General features: G+C 44.2%; 1 protein-coding gene and 1 long non-coding RNA gene across 6 annotated transcripts in view; one reads left to right on the forward strand and one right to left on the reverse strand.

Annotated features, from left to right (window-relative positions):
- Rnf220 (ring finger protein 220) overlaps positions 1-21,847 on the reverse strand; it is a 225,590-nt gene that overhangs the window by 167,376 nt on the left and 36,367 nt on the right. The gene's annotated exons all lie outside the window — the stretch shown is intronic.
- Gm12828 lies at positions 4,307-7,659 on the forward strand. The gene is made up of 2 exons (XR_001784410.2): positions 4,307-7,158; positions 7,274-7,659. It is a non-coding gene; the product is annotated as a predicted gene 12828 (long non-coding RNA).

Consider the following 21,847-nt stretch of genomic DNA (forward strand, 5'->3'; position numbering starts at 1 on the left):
CTAGCCTGGTCTATGGAGGGAATTCCAGGACAGCCACTGCTTCTGCCTTGTATGTTTTTATCTTGTTGTATAAACTCTTAAGTCATTAGTGGAATGTTTCCAAAATTCTTGTCCAGTTACTTTATTTATTTATTTATTTATTTATTTATTTGAGAAAAGATCTCATGTATTCTAGTCTGGCCTCAAACTAGATGACCTTGAACTTCTGATCTTCCTGTCTCCACCTCTCATGTGTTGCAATTGTGGTCATGTGGCACCACTCGAATTGCTTCAGCTAGAACCCACTGCTTTATGCACGCCAAGCAAGCACCTTACTCACTGAGCCACATGGCCACCCTACTGGCCACATACTCTTAGGCTCTCATGCACAATCTGCATAATTGTCCCTTGTAGTGCCTGCCACCATTGTAATTTTACATTTGTCTGGAAAATGTTTGATTAATGCATGCAGCACGGGGATGGGGCTGTGCCTGACACAGGGGAACTCCTTAAATATTGATTGATTGAAAGAATGGCATATTAATAAACTCACTTAGTGTCGTTAAGAGGCAGATCTGGGACTCTGTCCCTAGAGAGGAGGTATGAGGTTTGAGAAATGAACTCCAGGTTTGCCCCCACTGCCGAGTTTTTGAGGCTTTGTGGGAGAACTTCTATCCTCCTCCCCTGTTTGGCCCAGGCTGCTGGGCCTTGTCAACACCCCTCCACCAGCACTATAAAGAATTAAAGACCATAAGGACTCAAAGGAATCTGTATCTTCAGGTGCTAGGAACCTTTCCTTTATATCAGATGGCTGAGAGAACCCTTCATCAGCCTTAATACTCGGTCCATTTAGTCTCCACTTAAACACACCTAATAATAGGGTTCAATTCTCCTCCAAAGATTCCTTCTGAATTCCCTCTTTAAAAAAAAAAAAAAAGAAAGAAAGAAACATGTTAGTTAAAGCCAGGCTCCAGGGTGGGGTGGTAGGGGAGGTTGCAGTGCCTGGAGAGATGGCTCAGCCAGTTAAGTACTGGCTACTCTTCCAGAGGACCTGAGTTTGAATCCAGTACCCACAATGACCTCTTCTAGCCTCTGTGGGCACCAGGGATATAGCTGGTGCACAGGCAGACATGCAGGAAAATACCTATATATAAACTATAAAGGAACTTTAAAAAATTTTAAGGTGGGCATGGTGGCATATTCTTGTAATCACATCACTTGAGAGACAGAGGCAGGAGGATCACTGCAAGTTCATACAAGGTCTAGGCTAGCAGTGCTCTCTCCTTCATAACACCGGCCATTTGTATTTGTCCTGAAAGTACTGCTTTTATTCTGCCACCTCCTCCTCCTCCTCCTCCTCCTACCTCCTCCTCCTCTTCTTCCCCCTCCTCCTCTTCCTCCTCCTCCTCCCCTCCCCTCTCTGGGTTTGTTTGTTTTTGTTTTTGTTTCTAGACAGGGTTTCACTATCTGGTGCCCTACATAGACCAGCCAGGTCTTGAACTCACAGAGCTAGATCCACCCATCTCTGCTGAGTACTGGGTTTAAGAGTTTGAGCCACAGCTGACTTACTGTTCTGCCTCTCAATTTAAAAAGAAAAGCTGATTTACAAACTCTCTGTAGAGATGAAAGGAAACAGGCTTCTGCCATACTGTGTTGTAAATGTCCTTCAGTTTGTTGCTGACCTTTTGATATTATTTATGGCATCTTATCAATTTTTTTTAAACTTACGGCACGAGGAAACAAAGCTATTCAACTCCATTCTGCATAGAATAAAAAAATTAAATACAAAAAGAATATAGAAGGAAAAACAACTCTTCCTTTCACCTCTGCTCTCTGGCTCAATTCTTCCCAAAGCAAAAGTTATTAACTTTTTATTTATTTATTTAAGTATATTTTTCTCTCCATCTTGTTTAAAGCAATCATGACTCATATGTATGTCTAGTTTTCTTTCTACAACACACACACACACACACACACACACACACACACACACAGAGAGAGAGAGAGAGAGAAATACTGTAGTCCAGTAGTCCATTCTGCCCTGACCTCTTCACAAGGTATGTTCTGTGGGCGCTTGCAGAGTTGACAGGCAACTTGCCCTCCCCTAAGGCTGAACCATCTAAGGTTCTACCAGCAGTACCCTCCCCTGGGTACAATGTTAAATCTCTTTGGATTTCTACTGACCTTAAAAGGGGGGAGGGGGGGGAGAAACAAACCCAAGACATACACAGTTCTCTAAGAGTAACGTTGACGACCCTATCATAACAGATTTACTGTGCCCAATTTTCTACCATCTCTGGACGTTTCCATTTTAGAAGAATTCAAAGTAAGACATACCGTTGTGATTTGGGAAGAAAGACTCTTTAGATGGAGTAACCTGGTCTTCCACTAGTGTAGGGAGGGTATAAACTGTCACCTATTTTTATCAGCCATGCACCAGTGACTAGGGACATTATGGGGAGTGTTGGTAGAGTCTCGGGGAGCATAGCTGCCTTCCATGACATGCCAGGAGGGTAGGAAGAATGCAGCTCTAACATCATGTATACCTCAACTGTGGCTGCCCCCTCTTCTGCTTCTTTTCGCGCTAACTTACTGTCGTTTCACTATGTGCCAGACAGGAGGCAGGTGAGTCAAAGTGGAAACACAGCGGTTTCTGCCATCCATAAGCTCTCCGTGCACACACCAGGAAAGAAGTATTACAGAACAGGTTACAGCAATGAAGAAGGGCAGCTGGTGAGATTATGATGACAGCTGGTGGCTCTGTGTGATGGATGGCTTGGGAAATGACAAGACCTGGACAAGAAGAGCAGTCAGCAGATTGTACCAGCATTTTGGGCAAGTGGCTCAGAGAACCAAGAAGAGTTGGGTGCTAGGTGTAGCGAGGTGAACTAAGACCGTGCTTTGGGGGGTGACTGCAGTAGGCTGAAGATTGGGCTGTGAGAAAGGTGAGGACAGTTACCTAGCATTACTGGAATATTGTTTATCAAACACCCTCTCCTCCACCTTCCCTGCCCACAGAGATGCCAGGCTTCCCCTTCAGAGTTAGGTAGAGTGCCACTCATACGCCTTGACTTTGGGTTTTGGCAGTGAACTGCTTCAACTGATGTAACGCTGGATGAGGCAAGAGGAGGCTTGAGATGTGGCTACAAGGCTGGCCTCAGCCTCCTGGGCTCCTGCTGTCTATCACCAGGAACACCATTAGCACAAAGGGCACATGGAGTCAACTAGGAGCCAAGTCACACCAGAGTCCAGACTAGAATAGCTGCATCTAAGGTGACCCTTAGATCTCTGTGCTCAAGAAACAAAACCCCACCGCTGGGCTTTGAGTAGGGTTCCTAATCCCATGCAGTGGCCCATGCCACTGAACAGGTCTCTTGCCATGAGATCGGTTCTCCAAATGCCCCCATTACTTCCAGCTGTCCATGATGTATCTCCTTTGTCCTTTCTGCCAGACTTCAATGGAAGAGACTAGAAGGCTCAAAGAGCCTTCACACTGAAGCTGTGCACACATCTGGTTCTCTTCTCAACACTGCCTCCATTCTAGAGGCAGTCACATGGGAAAGAAGAGGTCTGTCCCTGGAGCCTGTGCTCAGAGTGACTCGGGAATGATGAGACCCAAGAAGACTAAAACTCAGGTTCTATGAGTTACACAGAAGGGTGTGATCCTCAGTTCCAGAGGAACTCTAGAAATTCATCCTGTAAATCAAAAGAGGTCCATCTAAAAAGCCTGCTGGACACCGGCTGCCTGTGGTTTGGAGGGACTCCAAAAATAAAGATGCTTTACATTGCAAGCCACGGTGTGTTGGCTAGTGCTTGCCAACTTGACAGAATCGAGAATCACTTGAGAAATGGGCATCCACGGCATACCTGTGGAAGACTCTCTTGAGTATGTTAACTGATGTGGACAGATCCTCTTAGTAGTGGGCAGGAGCACTCCTGAGGCAGGGGGATCCTGGACAGGAGGAGGTGGAGGAAGGCAACAGAATACTAGCAGCATGCATTTAGAGCCATGCTTCCTGACTGCAGCTATGGTATGCCCAGCATGCATTTAGAGCCATGCTTCCCGACTGCAGCTATGGTATGCCCAGCATGCATTTAAAGCCATGCTTCCTGACTGCAGCTATGGTATGCCCAGCATGCATTTAGAGCCATGCTTCCCGACTGCAGCTATGGTATGCCCAGCTCCCTCAAGTTCCTGCTGGTGTGGCTTCCCTGGACTAAATAAACCTGTTCTCCTAGAAGTTGCTTTTGTTTCAGTATTTTATCAGAGCGACAGGAGAGGAAACTAAGACATCATGTAGGTGAAAAAGAGGAAGGGAAAACATGGGTCTGGTCTGTGTGTGGTGGGATTTGGGGTTTAGCACACACAGCTCTCTGGGTCCTTCAAAACAAAATTACAAATGCAATTGGTTCAAGGTAAATTTTTTTCTTTTGAGACCCAGTCGTGTATCTCACGCTGGCCTTGAACTTGTTATATAGCTGAGAATGACCTTGAACGTCTGACCCTCCTAACTCTTCCTTCTAAGATTACAGGTGTGCTCCATCCAGCCTGGTTTCTGCACCATTGGGCCAGAATGCAGGGTTTTATCGATGCTGACCAAGCTAGTGAATTAGAATGACACCCGGCATCACAATCCATTTACAAAAATTAAAAGCTGAGGAAAAACCATAAAAGCTTATTTTGGGGAGAAGGGGCCCCAACCCTTTGCAGGAAAGGTGAATTGGGGAGGGCGCTGGGGGCTGCCTGTTTATTCTACACTTTTCATGCCTCTTCACCAGGCCAGACTAGAATAAAAGCTTTTTTAACATCAACTCTTCAGTAAATTATTTGATACATGCTCAGTGTTTATTTACTGTACTTCAGGGGCTGTAGACACTGACTATATAAATGATAATTCTGAAACACCATTTTCTATAATATAATAATATTATAGAAAATTCAGTTTTTTTCCTGCCACCACTGTCTCACTTACTGTTGTTATTATTTTTTTTTAGAGAAAAAAATGTTCAGCTTTAAAACTCTCTCTAGCTACTACTATATAAACTTTTAGGTTTACTGTAAAATTTGGGGAAATCTATCAAGTTTCTTTCATTTAAGAATTACAAGATTTCAGGGTATTTCAAGTTTTCCTGAAAACTCTTGGGTCTTATTGGCATTCTTTTACAGATTTATTAGCTTTTTAATTAATTTACAATTTGATTTACAACGTAATTTAATTTACAATTAATTAATTTGTGTGGGTGTTACTGGGGAAATGAACCCAGGGCCTTAAGCTTTACTGCTGCCTTGTCTCTTCAGCCACTGGTTTATTGTTGATGTCCTAGATTCAGCCACACCGTATGTATTTCACATCACTGTTGGTGAGGTGACAGTATTGGAGATGTGTAAAATAGATCACTGTACCCAATAATATATTCAGTACTAGTGGTAGCACTGCAAGCTCATGTCAGATAAACACAGGGACTTAAAGCATGCTATTTCAGGTGATTCCCTCAAGAGAGAAAAATGCAGGACACACTGATAAAGGCATACGGTATAGGAAGTGGATTTCTCATGGGCGTGAGGTTTCATGTTGACTGGACATCACTGAATATCTAAATTCCCACTTATAGTTTTTTGTGTATGATTCCAGGACCCAGACTTTTGGCCGTATTGTTTTGAGACAGGCCCATGCTAGCCTCCAAAACTCGTAATTCTCCTGACTCAGTTTCCCAAGTCTAAGATTACAGATGAAAGTATGTGTCTCACTGGGTCCATAGGTTGTTTTTTTTTTAATTAATTAATTAATTAGTGATTCTTTAGTCCATGGGTGTTTTGCTGATGTATATGCTCGTACGCCACATACCCATGTGCCTGGTGTCCATGGAGAGCAAAAGAGAGTGTTGAATTCCCTGGAGTTGGAATTCTAGACAGTGTGAGATACCATGTGGGTGCTGGGAATCTAATCCAGGTCCTCTGGAAGAGCAGCAAACTGTTTTTGACTTGCTCAGCCATTTCTTTCTCAGCCTGGATCCATAGATTTTAGGATGGGCTTCCCTTTACTATAGGATGCCACAGGAGCAATGCATTTCTCCTTAGAAGCTTGGGTCACAAACCATATGCCCTGATTCAGAGACTTAAGAGAGTGGGCAGCTGTCCTAAGAACCATATGTATTCCAGGATGGACAGCTGTCTGTCTGTGCAGAAAACACTGTGCACCATAGAAGTGGATACCATTATACTTAAACAAACTACATCCTCAACTCAGTATCCCAAAACCATATCCCTAGATACCCACACTTCTCTAAAGCCACTCTGGATCAGGCCAGTATGAAGTCAGAGGGAAAACGGTGGTCTTGATTTTAATTAAATTAGAAGGAAAGTGACCATGTAAAAGCAAACCAGATGTTGTGACTCACTCCCATACTCCTAGCGCTTGGGAGGCTGATGCAGCAGGGTTGTCTGTGGTCAGCCTGGGCTACACAGAGAATTCCAGGCCAGCATGGGCTATAGAGTGAGACCTTGTCTCAACTAACAAGCAAATAAAAATTGTTACGGTCTGTCCCAAGGTCGTGAGAGGAGTCTGTGCAGTAAGGGGCATGTTCATGTAAATCATGAGCACATCAGATAAAGTCCACTTCTAGGGAGATAAAAGTTTCTAGCTTCGTTTTCTTGGTTTAGGCCCCATCAATAGACCGCATTTCCTGTTTGGTTTTTTTTTTTTTTTTTTCTACATAAGCAAATATTTGTTGATTATTGACGGGGCCCCGGGTGCTAGGGAGAGCGCTAAATGATCACAATTCTTGGCCTCTCGAGCTTATGCTTCAGCTAAAAGATACACATTAATCAAATTAAGAGCCACACTTCAGATGAATGTCACAGCAAGGTTTCTTTGGGGGTTGTTCCTGCCATACGCAAACCAAACCAATTATCGCGATTTGCTCACATGAGAGCACGGGCTATGAATGCCGGGAGCCCCAAGTGGAAAGTCCCTGGGAGCCGGTCTTCTGGACTTCGGCTCTCTCAGGAAGAAGATCTAGCCACATCTTCCCTAGCACACACTGATATTTCCTTCCCCCTGGCTTAGACTTGCTGGGCACAGGAGACAGGAAAAGACTGCCTACCGAGCAAGGCTTCTTCCCGTAGGTAGGAGGGAAACCCCGGATGTTGGTTGAGGGAGGCTGAAGCAAGACCCTGAGGTAAGGACTAGTTGGGAAATGGAACTTCTGAGTGAATGACCCTGGGAGGGTGTGTTCCCTCTTTTCCCACCCCAGTCAGCCTCCTGACATGTCTAATGCTCTTTTCTTCATCCAGGCATCCCGAGACAGGCGTCTACATTCATTCTCTCCACGTCTCACTTCCAATTTACTATCGCTCTGTAGCGTCTAGCTCCTGCAGCTGAAATCATGGCTGCCAAATGTGACAGCGGTGGCTGCTCTGCCTCTTGTCCCTGCCCTTCCTGCTTCAGGTAGGAAGCTGTCAGTACCTGTACTCATTGGCCTTGAGATTTCCTCTTGCAGCCTCATTGGCTGCACTGATCGGACTGGAAATGTCAGTGAATCCAGACCTTCAGCTGAGGAGCTGGGAGAACCTGTATGCAACCACCTGGGCTCCCTCTGCCCTTTGGAGGGGTAACTGTGAGGAGAGAGTCTTGCGTGGCTTCCAGGTTTTGTGATGAGATTAAACTGTAGTTGCCCACAGTGGAGTCCCATTTCACCATCATTTATACAGTTCAATGTCAGGACAGCCATTGTTTCTCCCATCCTGCATGCCCTTTTGTGGTGACTAGACTTATTCGAGCAGGATGTAGCCTGATTATTTGTTGAAGATTCTTAAGTTTCTTGGTGTGCTGCTTAGTTTTAACTGTCACCTTGACCCAACCTAGAGTCACCTGGGAAGAGAGACTTAACGAAGGATTTATCTAGATCATGTTGGCCGGTGGGAGAATTGTCTTGATTGTTAACTGATACAGGCAGACCAAGTGTGGGCAGTACCATTCCTGAAATAATGGACCAACACTGGAATTGTAAGACAAATAAACCCTTCCTCCTCGAAATTGCTATATATCAAGATGGTTTATCACAGCCACAGAAAAATGGAATTAGAACCTGGGTCTCAAATAAACACTTCTACATGGAACATGGAAGGCCATGTCAGTTCAATCTATGGGATGTTGTAGGGGTTTGTTGCCTAGGTTCTTGGTGAAGAAAAGTATAAAAGGAAATGGGGGGGGGCAGGAAGCAAGGGAGCAGTTTAGTGGCAGATAGTTAGGTACTGACCCAATAGGGAAGGAGCAGTTTAGTGGCAGATAGTTAGGTACTGACCCAATAGGGAAGGGAGCAGCTACAGAAGGCTGACAGGGTGAAGAGGAATAGAAGCCAAAGGCAGTCCCTGGTTACTCGGTAGATAAAATCCTCAGCGTGTCAGCAGGACAAAGTGACCCCCACACCAACATTTTTTTTTAAACTTCAAAAAAAGAAAATTAAACCCTTAAATTCCACAGAGAAAGGCAGAACTTTCTTGAACTTCCTTTTAGGCTTATTTTACAGGTTGGTATTATTTTTATTTTAAGTTACATAAGAGGACATCCTCCTTTTTGATGCTCAGGGAGATTAAAGGTCTGACATGGATTTGGGAGTTGATGAGATTAAAGCATTGCTGTAATGGGAGCACGAGAGAGCAAAGCTGTCAGGACAGAGGTGGCCATACAAAAGTAAACGCTCTCCTAACCCACCTTGTCTGTACTGACCTCCTGGGCTAACTGAAACTCCCTATTCCCACTGGAACTAGCTATCTAGTGGCTGCCGCACCAGGATGCTCATAGTTTCTGGACTACTCTTCTGTACAAACAAATACCCACACTTACGAGTTGAGCATTAGTCATTGTGATCGATCCAAAATGTGTGTATTTCCATAGTAGTACTATGCTTACACAATTTATGATGTAAACCGCCAGGGCAAAAAGGACGAGACTTGTCATTTCTGAGGCTGCTACTCAAATGCTTTGAGAGCTCTATAAAGGTAATTCCCCGCGCCCCCCCCCCCCCTTTCTTTTGGTTTTTGGAGACAGGGTTTCTCTGTATAGCCCAGGCTGTCCTAGACTCACTCTGTAGACCATGCTGGCCTCGAACTCAGAAATCTGCCTGCCTCTGCCTCCCAAGTGCTGGGATTAAAGCCGTGCACCACCACTGCCTGGCTGGTAGTTCCCCTTTAAGGTGCTTTTGGACTCAGTATGTGGGATGCACAGATGGAAAACAGCACTCTATGTGTCAGGCTCTAAGACACAAGCCGCCGTTTGATCTTCCCCAAAATGCTCTGATGTGGATACTGAGAACAGAGGTACAAAGAAGCTATGAAACTTGCCCACATTAGGATAACTATGCACCCAGAATTGAAAACCAGTTGTTCTCACCTGAGAGACAGTGTTTGGAACTGTTATGTGGGTATACCACAACCCTGAGAATCCATTAGCAATGGTGTTGATTGGTGATGTTGCTTTACAAGAACACTGAAGTTGTGTGTGTGTGTGTGTATATGTGTGTGTATGTATGTGTGTGTGTGTGTGTGTGTGTGTGTGTATGTGTGTGTATGTATGTGTGTGTATGTATGTGTGTGTGTGTATGTGTATGGTGTGTGTGTGTATGTGTGTGTGTGTGTGTATGTGTGTATGTATGTATATGTGTGTGTGTGTGTGTGTGTGTGTGTGTGTGTGTGTGTGTGTGTGTGTGTGTTTGAGGTTGATGTCAAGTGTCTTCCTCCATCTCTCTCCCTCTTGCTCTCTGAGACAGGCTCTCTCATTGGGGTGGAGCTCACTAACTGGGCTAGGCTGGCTGATCAGTGAGCTCTAGGAGTCTACCTGTCTCTGTCCTCCCATGACCAGGTTTACAGATACATGGTCCACTCGCTTTTGACATGGGTGCTAGGACCCTGAACACAGATCCCCATGCCTGTGTGGCAAGCACTTAGCTCACAGAGCACTCCCCAGCCTCAGGTTTCTTTTCTTTTCTTTCTTTTCTTTTCTTTTTTCTTTTATTTTATTTTAAAGAAGGTGAAGCTGAACTCCATACACAATTCAATATGTGCTTGTTCAAGAGTGAAGGATTCCACTCTTAAGGAAAGGCCTGGCCCATTACCCAAAGATTAGCAAGTGGCCATGTGTAGATTCTAAGCCAGAATAAAATGTTAGAAGGAGATGTATAGCTCTCTTTATGATTTCCTGCTTTAACTGACAGACTAACCAACCCAGCACAAGGCTGGATGAGTAGACTCCCTGCCTAACAACCTTTGAATCTACCGCCCACTCCAACACCCACTCCAACACGCAGCGAGGAAGAAATCCAAAATGACAGACAGGTGGGATCCTGCCCACTTTCACAATCCCATGGCAAAGGAGACAGTCTCTGTTGTTCCTGTTTCTAGATAACTAACAGGTACTTTCCATTCATGACCTTTTTCTTTCTTTCTTCCTGAGACTGCACCCCGTGTAGCCCCAGCCAGCCTCAAATGTTCTCTGTAGTTGAGGAAGACTTTGAACTTACCATCCTCCCACTTCTACACCCCCAATGCAGGGATTACAGGTGTGTGCCACCATGCCCTGTTTATGTGGTACTGGGGAAGGAACCCAGGGCCTCTTGCATTCAGGACAAGCACTCTACCTCCTGAACCACACCCCCAGCCCCATGCTCTGCATTTCTGCATGTGTCACTTTCTCAGCCTCAATGGTTCTTTATTCTCCCCTCAAACTAGAGAATTCTTACTTATCATTTTTCTTCATTCATTCATTTGGAAATAATTCTAAGCACCCATTTGTGTGAAAAATGGATATACACATATGTATGCATGTTTGAACACATGGATGTTTGTGCAGATGTGCATGTGCATGGACACACACACACACACACACACACACAATGCCCTTAGTGAAATGTTATGATAAACTATCCCTTCACAGTATTTATAGCATTTTACTATTTTTATGTTGTGTTTGTTTCTTTAGTGTCCTGAGAGGAGGAACAGTGAGGACCTAGCTCCTGAGGGAGCTGTGATGGTGTATGCTCCTTCCTGGGAAAGGGAAATACTCAGAGACATTGAAGGATTCTGTGGATCTAGCATTGTAGGAGAAGTGAGCTTGCTTGGACCAAGGAGGTAGAGGCAGGAACCAGTGGGGCAGAGTTGGGATGTAAAGACAACGGGAAGAACAGGTACCAGGATGCTAAGCCCAGGGAGGGAAAAGACTTGAGAAACCCAAAGATCAGTGAAGGACTAGTGTGGAGGCTGATACAGGATAAGGCCAGGGAGGGGAGCAGGCCAGATCCTTCCCAGCTTCACAGGCCTTAAGAATAAAGCCTTCATCCTTATTGGAAAAGCTAAGAGAAGCCCTGGGTGAGACTTCAAGCACGGGAGTAGTGTTTTCAGATATGTGATTTAAAACAAAACCCTTTTCAGGGGCTGGAGAGATAGCCTGGGGTCAGCAAACTGCTCCTATGCCAGCTTGAGGGTCTGATTTCTAACACCCAAGTCAAAACAAAAACAAAAACAGGCGTGGTGACATGTGTTTGTGATCCTAGATCTCTCTCTCTCTCTCTCTCTCCTCTCTCTGTCTCTCTCTCTGTCTCTTTCTCTGTCTCTCTCTCTGTCTCTCTCTCTGTCTCTCTCTCTCTCTCTCTGACTCTCTGTCTCTCTCTCTGTGTCTCTCTGTCTGTCTGTCTGTCACACACACACACACACACACACACACACACACCTTTCCCACTGTCACCTAGAATGGAGAAACTCACTCCTCCACCCCAGATTTTCTCATCGTGCTCCCACCAAGGTTTTTTTTTTTTTAAGGCAGGAACATGGTCCAGTTTTTGAAAGAACTCCTAGTATTTAGTAGGAGCATTACAGCATTCAGTAAGACACGTCACAGGCCAGATGTGATACCAACATCTGAGAGACTAAGGCAAGAGGGTTGCCCAGTGTTAGGTTGCCCAGCCTCAGCTATCCGGTGAGTTCCAGGCCAACCTGGGCTATAGGGTGAGATTCTATCTTGACTAAGAGAAATGACTCTCCCTCCCGTGTTACGTCAACCATGCACCTTTATCATGCCATTTCTCTCACGCTCTTTACTTCTCTGGCCGCTCCACTCCATGGGCTTTCTAGTGCTGTGCATGATCCTTCATATGCGGGGAGGGCTGGAGTCGCAGCTGATTCGATGTCACAGCTATGAGCAAAACTCTTGTCTCCAAAGGGAGGAGAGACTCTTTCCTGCCGTGTCCCCTGTATGTGTGCCTACCCTGCTTCAGTACAGAAGCCTCCTGCCTTGAGTAACCACATCACTCCACAGGTTCTAAGCTCTCCCTGGATCCATGCCTCCAGAGGCTAAAGCTCTCGACTTAATCTGGATTCCCCAACAGCCTTTATGTGTTCTTTCCTATTCAAGGCCCTGGAATCGGCCTGTAATCAAGAGACACTTTACTCTGGAAATATGGCACTCAGACACTTTCACTGCTGTCCAAGTCTCAGGCTGGACAAACTCCACTTCCTCAGCTCTTGACTGTTTGGCCCCAGGATGTTTTGCCATAAACTTGGGTGTCTACCAGGGACAGAAGGCAGGTCTGAGGCTGGAGAACTCAGAGCCCATTCTTGCCTTGTCTGGGTTCCACACATCGTTCAAAATGAGTGTGGCCTGAAACGCACTTATGAGCACCCTTTTCTGACTAGTGGATTCTGGACCCCAGTTGCCAGGCTCTGCTTACCCAGACCATCAAATTCGCTGCAAGAGTCTGTTTCCATGCCAAACGACTCATCTTTCCATGTTGCTTTTAACATCTCTAGTTCATCTACTTACGTCCTAACAAACATCTAGTTTTGTTGCCTCCTGCCAAAATAGCCAAGTGCCTGAATTAATCAATCAAATATTTATTGAATCACTACTTAATTTTTTCCTCAGACCCACAGTTTCTCCTATGACCACTCGATGAGCCCAGGAGTCTGGCAACAAGGGTCTCGGAATCCCAAAGGACCCTGAGATGCTTTTTCCTGTGAGGTGACAAGCTAAAAACCATTCTCATTTGACAATACTGGGATGTTTTGATGTTTTTTTTAATTTTAATTCTCTCACAGGTGTACAGTGGAATATTCCAGAAGCTAATGGAATACCAAGAATAATTTCATTGTTCTCACATCTAAATAAACACGTTTACATTTAAAAATGTTTCTCCATTTTAACTTCTACTATTATAGGTACTTCACAGGATAAAGTTCTATGAGGATCCTGGGCAGTCTCTAAGAGGACACTTTTGTTATTGTTGTTGTTTTTTTACATTTATTATTTTTTGTTTTTGTTTTGTTTTTGAGACAGGGTTTTTCTGTGTAGCCCTGGCTGTCCTGGAACTCACTCTGTAGACCAGGCTGGCCTCGAACTCAGAAATCCGCCTGCCTCTGCCTCCCAAGTGCTGGGATTACAGGCATGCGCCCCCATGCCCAGCTGCTACATTTATTATTTTAAGACAGGATCTTTCTGTGTAGCCCTGGCTGTCCTGGAACTTACTCTGTAGGCCAGGCTGGCCTTGAACTCACTGAGATCCTCCTGCTTCTGCCTCCCAAGTTGCGGAGATCCTAGGCATTGGACACTACGCCCAGCAAGTAAGTTAATTTTCAACTTACACAAGTAACAAAGTTAATAAGTGAAAGCTAAAATCGAATACTACTATACTGGCTAGTTTTGTGTCAACTTGACACAGCTGGAGTTATCACAGAGAAAGGAGCTTCAGTTGAGGAAATGCCTCCATGAGATCCAACTGTAAGGCATTTTCGCAATTAGTGATCAAGGGGGAAAGGCCCCTTGTAGGTGGGACCATCTCTGGGCTGATAGTCTTGGTTCTATAAGAGAGCAGGCTGAGCAAGCCAGGGGAGGCAAGCCAGTAAAGAACATCCCTCCATGGCTTCTGCATCAGCTCCTGCTTTCTGACCTGCTTGAGTCCTGACTTCCTTCAGTGATAAACAGCAGTATGGAAGTGTAAGCCGATTAAACCCCTTCCTCACCAACTTGCTTCTTGGTCATGATGTTTGTGCAGGAATAGAAACCCTGACTAAGACAACTACTAATACTGTAGTTTATTAAAGGATTCACAAAAGATCAACAACAAAAACTCCTTTGCCTAGTGTTCATGTATAGACAAATTTACCACTGTCATGGAAAATACCTAATGTTGGCAAGCAAAATGCATGAGGCAGATACAGAGAGAGAGGCGGGGGGAGGCAAAGGCAGATGGATCTCTGTGAGTTCAACATCAGCTTAGTCTGCATAGTGAGTTCCAGGCCATCTAGGGTACTTAGTGAGTCTTTGCTTCTAAAATAAGTTTATTGTTTATTAATTAAAACTTTCTGACTGGAGGTGGTGGCACATGCTATTAATTCCAGCACTAAGGAGGCAGAGGCAGGCTGATCTCTCTGAGTTTGAGGCCAGCCTGCTCTACAGACAAGTTCTAGGACAGCCAGGGGTATACAGAGAAATCCTGTCTCAACCCTGCCCCTCAAAAACAAACAAACAAACAACAACAACAACAACCAAAAGAAACCCCTTTTGACAATGTGACAATGTAAATAAGAACAAGGCACTTGCTGGGGAAAATTGCAGTTTATATAACCAAGAATTAACATTGTATTATAGTGGTGAGGACTTTCATATCAAAAGAGAAAAGACTCTCTAACAGATTAATAGGCAAATAATATAAACAATCATGTAAGAAGTACTGATGGGTAGATACCTGAAAACAATCCATAGTAAACACAGAAAGACAAGGCTATAAAAGAATAACACAATGGGGCTGGAGAGATGGCTGAGCTGTGAAGAGCACCAGCTTTCCTTCCAGAGGACACAGGGTCAGGTCCTAGCACCCACATAGCGGCTCATAAATGTTCATAACCCTAGGGATCTGACACCCTCTTCTGACCCCCCCCCACACACACACCAGGCACACAGACATACATGCAAGCTAAATATTTATACACATAAATAAATAAATCTTTTAGAAAAATAAAAACAAGTAATAAAGAGTGGAAGAGATGACTCAGTCAGTATAGTGCTTGCCTTGAAAGCACAGCATTTAGTAGGTGCCGGTCAAGCAGACGGGGAATGAATTGCATCTGACGGATAATGAAGAACAGACAATGTTTGGCAAAGTAATGAAATGTGGCAGAAAGGGCTGAAGTAGACAGTAGCCTTGCTGCCAAGTCACAAAAGATAGAATTTAAGGGGAAGTTTCAGATACTAGCTAACATTTAACGATTTCTCTGTGCAGGGAGTGAATTGAATGTTTTGAATCCATGATTTCATCTAGCACAGAAAACAAGTTTAAATTCCTTCACACAAAGAAAGAGGAGGAAGAGACTGTCCCCAACTCTGTTCTTTTCCCTACTTCTTTGTGTGTGTGTGTGTGTATGTGTATGCGTAGCACATATGTGTGTTTGTCCTTGCATGCACATGAGTATGTATGAATATATGTGCTTATGTTATGAAGTCCAGATTGATGTTGCAAATCTTCCTCTATGGCTCTTCCCTTTTATCTTTTAAGACAAGGTCCCTCCATCAAACCCAGAGCTTTTCCCTATGGCTGATCCCGCTAGCCAGCTTGTTCTGGGGGAAACAGCTTTCCAAGGCCAGAAGTGCAACCAAGCCACTGCAGACCATCACATCTATCCAGTGTCTGCCTGTGGAATCTCAATTCAGTGGACAGAGCCCAGCTCTCTGCTCTGATTTTGAGGGAATACTCCTTTTCCAAAGAGGGAGAGCTCATAGGATGCACTGGGACACTCGGAGTTTAAGGTTCTCATGAGACAGTCATTGGGATGTCATGAGTCTGCAGCTTCTGATGGATACGGATGGGTTGTTGTCTATGTTAGAGAGGTGTCTGGAAGGCAAACCTGTGGTACATACACAGCTGTGGTGGTTTGGATGTCAATAGCCCCCATGGCCCATCTATTTGAATGCTTGGTCCCAGCTGGTGGAACTGTTTGGGAAGAATTGGGAGGCGTGGCTTTGTTGGAGGAAGTGTGCCACTGGAAATGGGCTTTGAGGTTTAAAGAACCCGGGCCACCATTCCACAGTTAGCATTCTCTCCCCGACTCCCTCTGTCTCTGTCTGTTTCATGCTTGTGGACCAAATATCAGCTCTCAGCTACTGCTCCAGCATCATGCCTGCCTGCCTGCCTGTGGTCATGCTCCCTACCATGATAGTCATGGACTCACCCACTGAAACGTAAGCAAGTCCCCAATAAACTACTTCCTCTTTAAGTTCCCTTGGTCATAATGTTTTATCATAGCAATAGAAAAGTAACTAAGATCTGCCATCAAATGTTCATCAAGCCCCACATTGAAAGCTGGGCACATGTCATGTCAAATATTCACTTCCTGAGATTCATAGGATGCTTATGTGAAAGACCATGAGTTGGTATTTTTAATTGTTGGTCTTTTAAAAATATCTAACATTTCCAATTACATTGTATGGATCTTTAAAGCAAGGTCAATATACCAAGTTGTTTTGTATTCCTCTTGTTGGAGGGTTCAAAACATGTTTGTTGATTAAATGTTCAAGAAAACAATAAGTGGAACAGCCATAAACAAAGACCAGCCCAGGTCTCTGGAAACCAAGCCTCTGTTTTTGTTATGATCTAAAAGTCTGTGAAAGTAGCCCAGTTTCACATAAATGACAGTTTTCATCACTGTCATCAAAGTTGATTGCTGGCATCAGAAAGTTGTGATTGGTACAACAAACTGACCGTCAAAAGCTCAGTCCAAGTGGCACTTTCTGAACACACTGATCAACACCCAGAGTTGGCGCTCAGCCTTGCTGGTCCAGAAACTTGATCCACTCAGACTTGAGCCCAGGGAAGATGGAGCATGCTCACACAACCATAAAAACAAGAGTATGCAGCTAGAATGTCAGCCTACTGATGCACACAAGGGCAGATCAGATATTCATATCCATTCTCATTTCCCGGCAGCTAAGCAATGTGCAAAGCCGCATCACTGGGAGGCTGTGTGGCAAGCGTAGCATCAGCACCCAGCCAGTGGGCTAGAGGCTTAGAATGCTGAGCAGCACCAGGCTCTGGCAACTGCGTGCACAGGCAGCAGGCGGTGGGAGCAGAGCAGTGGCTTCCTAACCACACACACACAGCTCTTGGTGTCCTAGCCGAATGGCTACTGGCAAGCTACTGGATGTTTCTAGAATGCGACTGGGGATATAGCTTTATTGGTAGAGTGCTTTCCTAGATTCACAATGTCTTGGATTTAATTCCAGCATAATATTAAAAACAAGACATGGTCTTTACCTGTAATCTTAACACTGGGAAGATTGAGAGGCAAAATTATCAGGCAATCAAGGTCATCTTGTCACATATAGAGTTTGAGGCAAGCTTGGGCTACATGAGATCCTATCGAAAACATAACAAAAAACTCAAACCATTAATAGAACTACTAATTCATAGGATGGCAATATCTCACAGGCTTACTATGAGGACTAAACAAGGAAACACATAAAAATTGCCACACCAGCCCCTGTCATACGAGCCACTGGGTAAATGGCAGTTACATGTGCATCCCCATACCAAGGACACACCTGTTAAAGGCTCAAACTGGCCTTTGAGACTATCCCTTGCTCTGAGCAACACATCAAAAAAGGCTGAAGGGAAAACTAATTAGAAAACTATGGCGTGATTCAGAGTAAGATGCTGGGCCCTTAAAACTGGCTGCAGCAAGGTAACAGGACTGAACTAGAGGCTATTTAGGAGGAAGGCAATACAGTGAGTATTTTCAGACCTATTTCTAATCCCAACAGTGCATACATGCATGCATGCATGTGTGTGTGTGTATGTGTGTGTGAGAGAGAGAGAGACACACACACAGAGAGACACAGAGAGAGAGAGAGTGAGAGAGAGAGGGAGAGAGAGAGAGAGAGATATCATGGAGGTCAGATTCAAGGCCTTGGACCTATTAGGCAAATGTTCAATCACTGAGCTACATCCCCAGCACCACCAATGGCAACTTGTAAAGTGGATAACCCTCTTTCAGATGAAAGTCACACACTAAGCAAACAGATCAAGATGACGGGCAATGACTGAACTGTAATGATTCACAGTTGGTAGGACTCCAACGCCCCCTTCTTTCTATGAACATCTACCACGGTGCCTGTCTTGGTTCTCAACCAAGATGTCAACCACAAGGCTCACGGTAATTTATTGCCACTAATAAAGCATAGAAATTTAGAGAGCTAATTTGCTTTCAGGAAATAGAACACGGAGCAGACCAAGGTTATCACTTTAATGAACACCACCATTTCCCGTTCTGTGTGATGCCTTCTCTCCAGTGGGAGAGGACGTGGAGGGAGGACTCAGAGATTTGTTTGTGAGAGTACACCAAACATCCTTTTTTGGTGGTCCATTACGACTTTGAACTTGTGGCAATCCTCAGCCTCCAAATGCTAGCTAGGCTCATGGTGTGAGCCCCCACACTCCCTAAACACATGAATTTCACTTGAAGAGTCTTGTTGAAAACGACTGAAGAGTGGCTACTCTGGCAAACAGACCCTGTCTGAGTGTGAGCGCCTTAGCTGGGCCTCTGCAGGGTGGCAGTGAGACAGAGACAAGCCTGTCAGGCAAACTGCTAGCTTCCTTGTGCTCCTTAGAGTGTCACGTTCCTGGCAACAGTCACATACAAACAAGCCTGTGCAAAGGTGTACTATCTCAGATGAGGGACGGTATTGTATAAGAGACCCGGCCTTAGTTCCTAAATGAACTGACATGTGAGGCCTCTCTGCTCTGCCTTTGCATCTTGCTGCTCAACACAAACAGAAAACTTTGCATCTGGTTTTTTGGTTTTTTTTTTTTTTTTGTGTGTGTGTGTGTATGTGATGACTTCTCTTTTTTAGATTTACTTTATTTTTTACTTTATGGGCATGAGTGTTTTGTGATTGTAGGTATGTGCACCATGGGCAGGAAGATGGCTTTGGAACCACTGAGACTAGAATTGCACATGGTTGTGTGTTGAGGATGGGTCTTTTGTTATGTATTGTAAGGTTATATACTGGCCCCCAAGGCCTGGTGGCCCCCAGGAATGAAAGAATCCATGTGTAGCTCCAAGTGATAGATCCATATGTAGGTCCATGATATGCCCCCCCTAAGTATCCCTGATTGTGAATAAAGATGCCTACAGCCTAGAGTTGTGCAGAAGAGGTAGGTGGGATTTTTGGGTTTCCAGGTTTGGAGCTGGAGGGAGAGAAAAGAAAGTAGAGAGAGGAAAAGATGCCATAGGGTAAGAATCTTGAAAATGTGGTCATGAGGCCTGACCATCTGGAGTTGTGAACTGCCCAAATGGAACACAGCAAGTCATATTGTGGGATGTTTGTGAGGGAAGTAGGCATAACAGCTTAGAGGGTAGATATCTGCCCAGCTCTAGTGCATCTAAGGCTTATTATAAATATAAAGGTTCTGTGTCTTTTTTCTGGGAACTGAGTGATCAAAGGCAGGGTAAAAGCCCCGATTTGAGATTAAGTATATTTTAACGGTTGTGAGCTACCATATGGGTGCTGGGAACTGAACCTGGGTCCTCTGGAAGGGCATTATGTGCTCTTAACCTCTAAGCCATCTCTCCAACCCCATACTTGCTCTTTTAAACTTTTGCTTCAAATTGGTTTGATTGTACAATTTCACCCTCATAAGAAAAACGCAATTAGTTTTGTTTCTCTTCGATTTTAATGCCTGATGCTAGATTTGGAGGTTCATGCCTGTAATCTCAGCACTTGAAAAAGCAGGAAGAGAGGGAGAGAAAGAGGGAGAGAGGGGGAGAGAGAGGGAGGGGAGAAGGGAGAGAGAGAGAGAGAGAGAGAGAAGACGCTACAGAAGATTAGATATTTTATACACTTAAAACTATGAGTAATGGAAGAGCGGATGAGAGAACTCAAACTGTTATATACATGTATGAAATTGTCAAAGAACAAATTTAATAAAAAAAGAAGATGAAAAATGAGTAGGCAAAACAAACAAACCAATCTCGCATAAACCTAACCAAGGAAGCGAAAGTCTTCTATAATGAAAACTTTGAAACACCAAAGAAAGAAACAGAAGACACTAGGAGATGGGATCTACCTGTGCTTATGGACTGGAAGAATTAAAATCGTGAAAATGGCACAATTAAAACAGCTACCATCTAATTTAAGGCGATCCCCACCAAAACACCGAGCTATTCTTCACAGAAATGCAAAAACCATTCTTAGGATATGTATGAAAGTACAAGAGACGCCCGAGGGCCAAAGCAATCCTAGGTAGCCTGATTTCAAGTTATACTCTAGAAACCTTGGAGCAAACGCAGCATGGCAGTAGCGCAAAAACGGTGCCATGTATCAGTGGAATAGAAAAGAGATTCGAATCCATGAAGCCACAGCCAGTAGGGTTTGGCAAAGGGTGTGTGTGTGTGTGTGTTTGTGTGTGTGTGTAAAAACAGCCTCTTCAACAAACGTTACTGGGAAAACTGGATTTCCACACATGGAAAAGCAAAACTGGATCCCTCCCTGTCCTTCTCATCTTTCAAAAAAATCAACCACAAACAGATCGAAAAACTTAATTTTAGACTCAAAATCTGGAAACTGTCAGAGGAAAAAAAATAGGAAAAACACTTGAAAATATAGGAATAAGGCAAGGGTTTTCTGAACAGGACTCTGTTGATCAAGGGATAATGCCAACAGTTAGCAAATAGGACCTCATGAAATTGCAGTGCTTCTGTACAGTGAAGAAGCAGTTAATGGACTGAAGGGGCAGCCTGCAGAACGGGAGGAAAGCTTTGCCATCTATTCCTCCAGCAGATAGTTATAGCTAGAATATACAAAGAACTCAAAAGCACAAACAAAAAAGAATCAAAATCAAACAATTCAATTGATAAGTGGTCTAACAAAATGTCAAAAGATGAATTACAGGTGACAACAAACAAAACAAAAAATAACCCCTATGTTAGTCTCACCATCAGAGAAGGGAAAATTAAGATGACATTAACAGTTAGTCTCACCCAGGTCAGAATGGCAGAATGGCAGTCTTTTTCTTTTCTTTTCTTTTCTTTTCTTTTCTTTTCTTTTCTTTTCTTTTCTTTTCTTTTCTTTCTTTCTTTTTTTTTTTTTTTTTTTTTTTTTTTTTTTTGGTTTTTCAAGACAGGGTTTCTCTGTGTAGCCCTGGCTGTCCTGGAACTCACTCTGTAGACCAGGCTGGCCTTGAACTCAGAAATCCGCCTGCCTCTGCCTCCCAAGTGCTGGGATTAAAGGCGTGCACCACTGCTGCCTGGCTTAGAATGGCAATGTCTCTAAGCAACAAGCCCTGCCCAGGACATGGACAAAAAGGAATCTTTATACAGTGGGAATGTACGGAAGTCAGTATGGAGATTCCTCAGAAAACTACACAGATCTGCCTTGTGATCCATCTCCCCCTTTCGGGGGATTTGCCTGGAGAACCCCAAGCCAACCTCAGACAGAGATACTTAACATGGATATTTCAGCATTATTCATGATAGCTCAGTCATGGAACCAACAGAGGTGTGAAGGAAAGAAAGTGTGGTATATACACACAATGGAAGTTTACTTTGGTCATAAATGAAATTATGTTGTTTTCAAGGAAAATAGATGTAACTGGAGACAATCTTACTACTCATCTCAGGCAGACAAATACGTCTTCTCTCATTCGTAGTTCCTCAATTTTATAGAGCTTTATGAAACAGTGTGTGTGTGTGTGTGTGTGTGTGTGTGTCTGTGATGAAAATAGAAGTGAAAATTGTCTATGGAACAAGGGGGCAGACAAAAGTGGGAAAGAAGAGAGCAGGAGGAGAGGGGAAAGGGTTGGGGGTGTCCAGTAAGAAATGAGGAAGACT

The sequence above is a fragment of the Mus musculus genome, chromosome 4, assembly GCF_000001635.26.
Source record: "Mus musculus strain C57BL/6J chromosome 4, GRCm38.p6 C57BL/6J".
In the NCBI taxonomy this organism is placed as follows: Eukaryota; Metazoa; Chordata; class Mammalia; order Rodentia; family Muridae; genus Mus; species Mus musculus.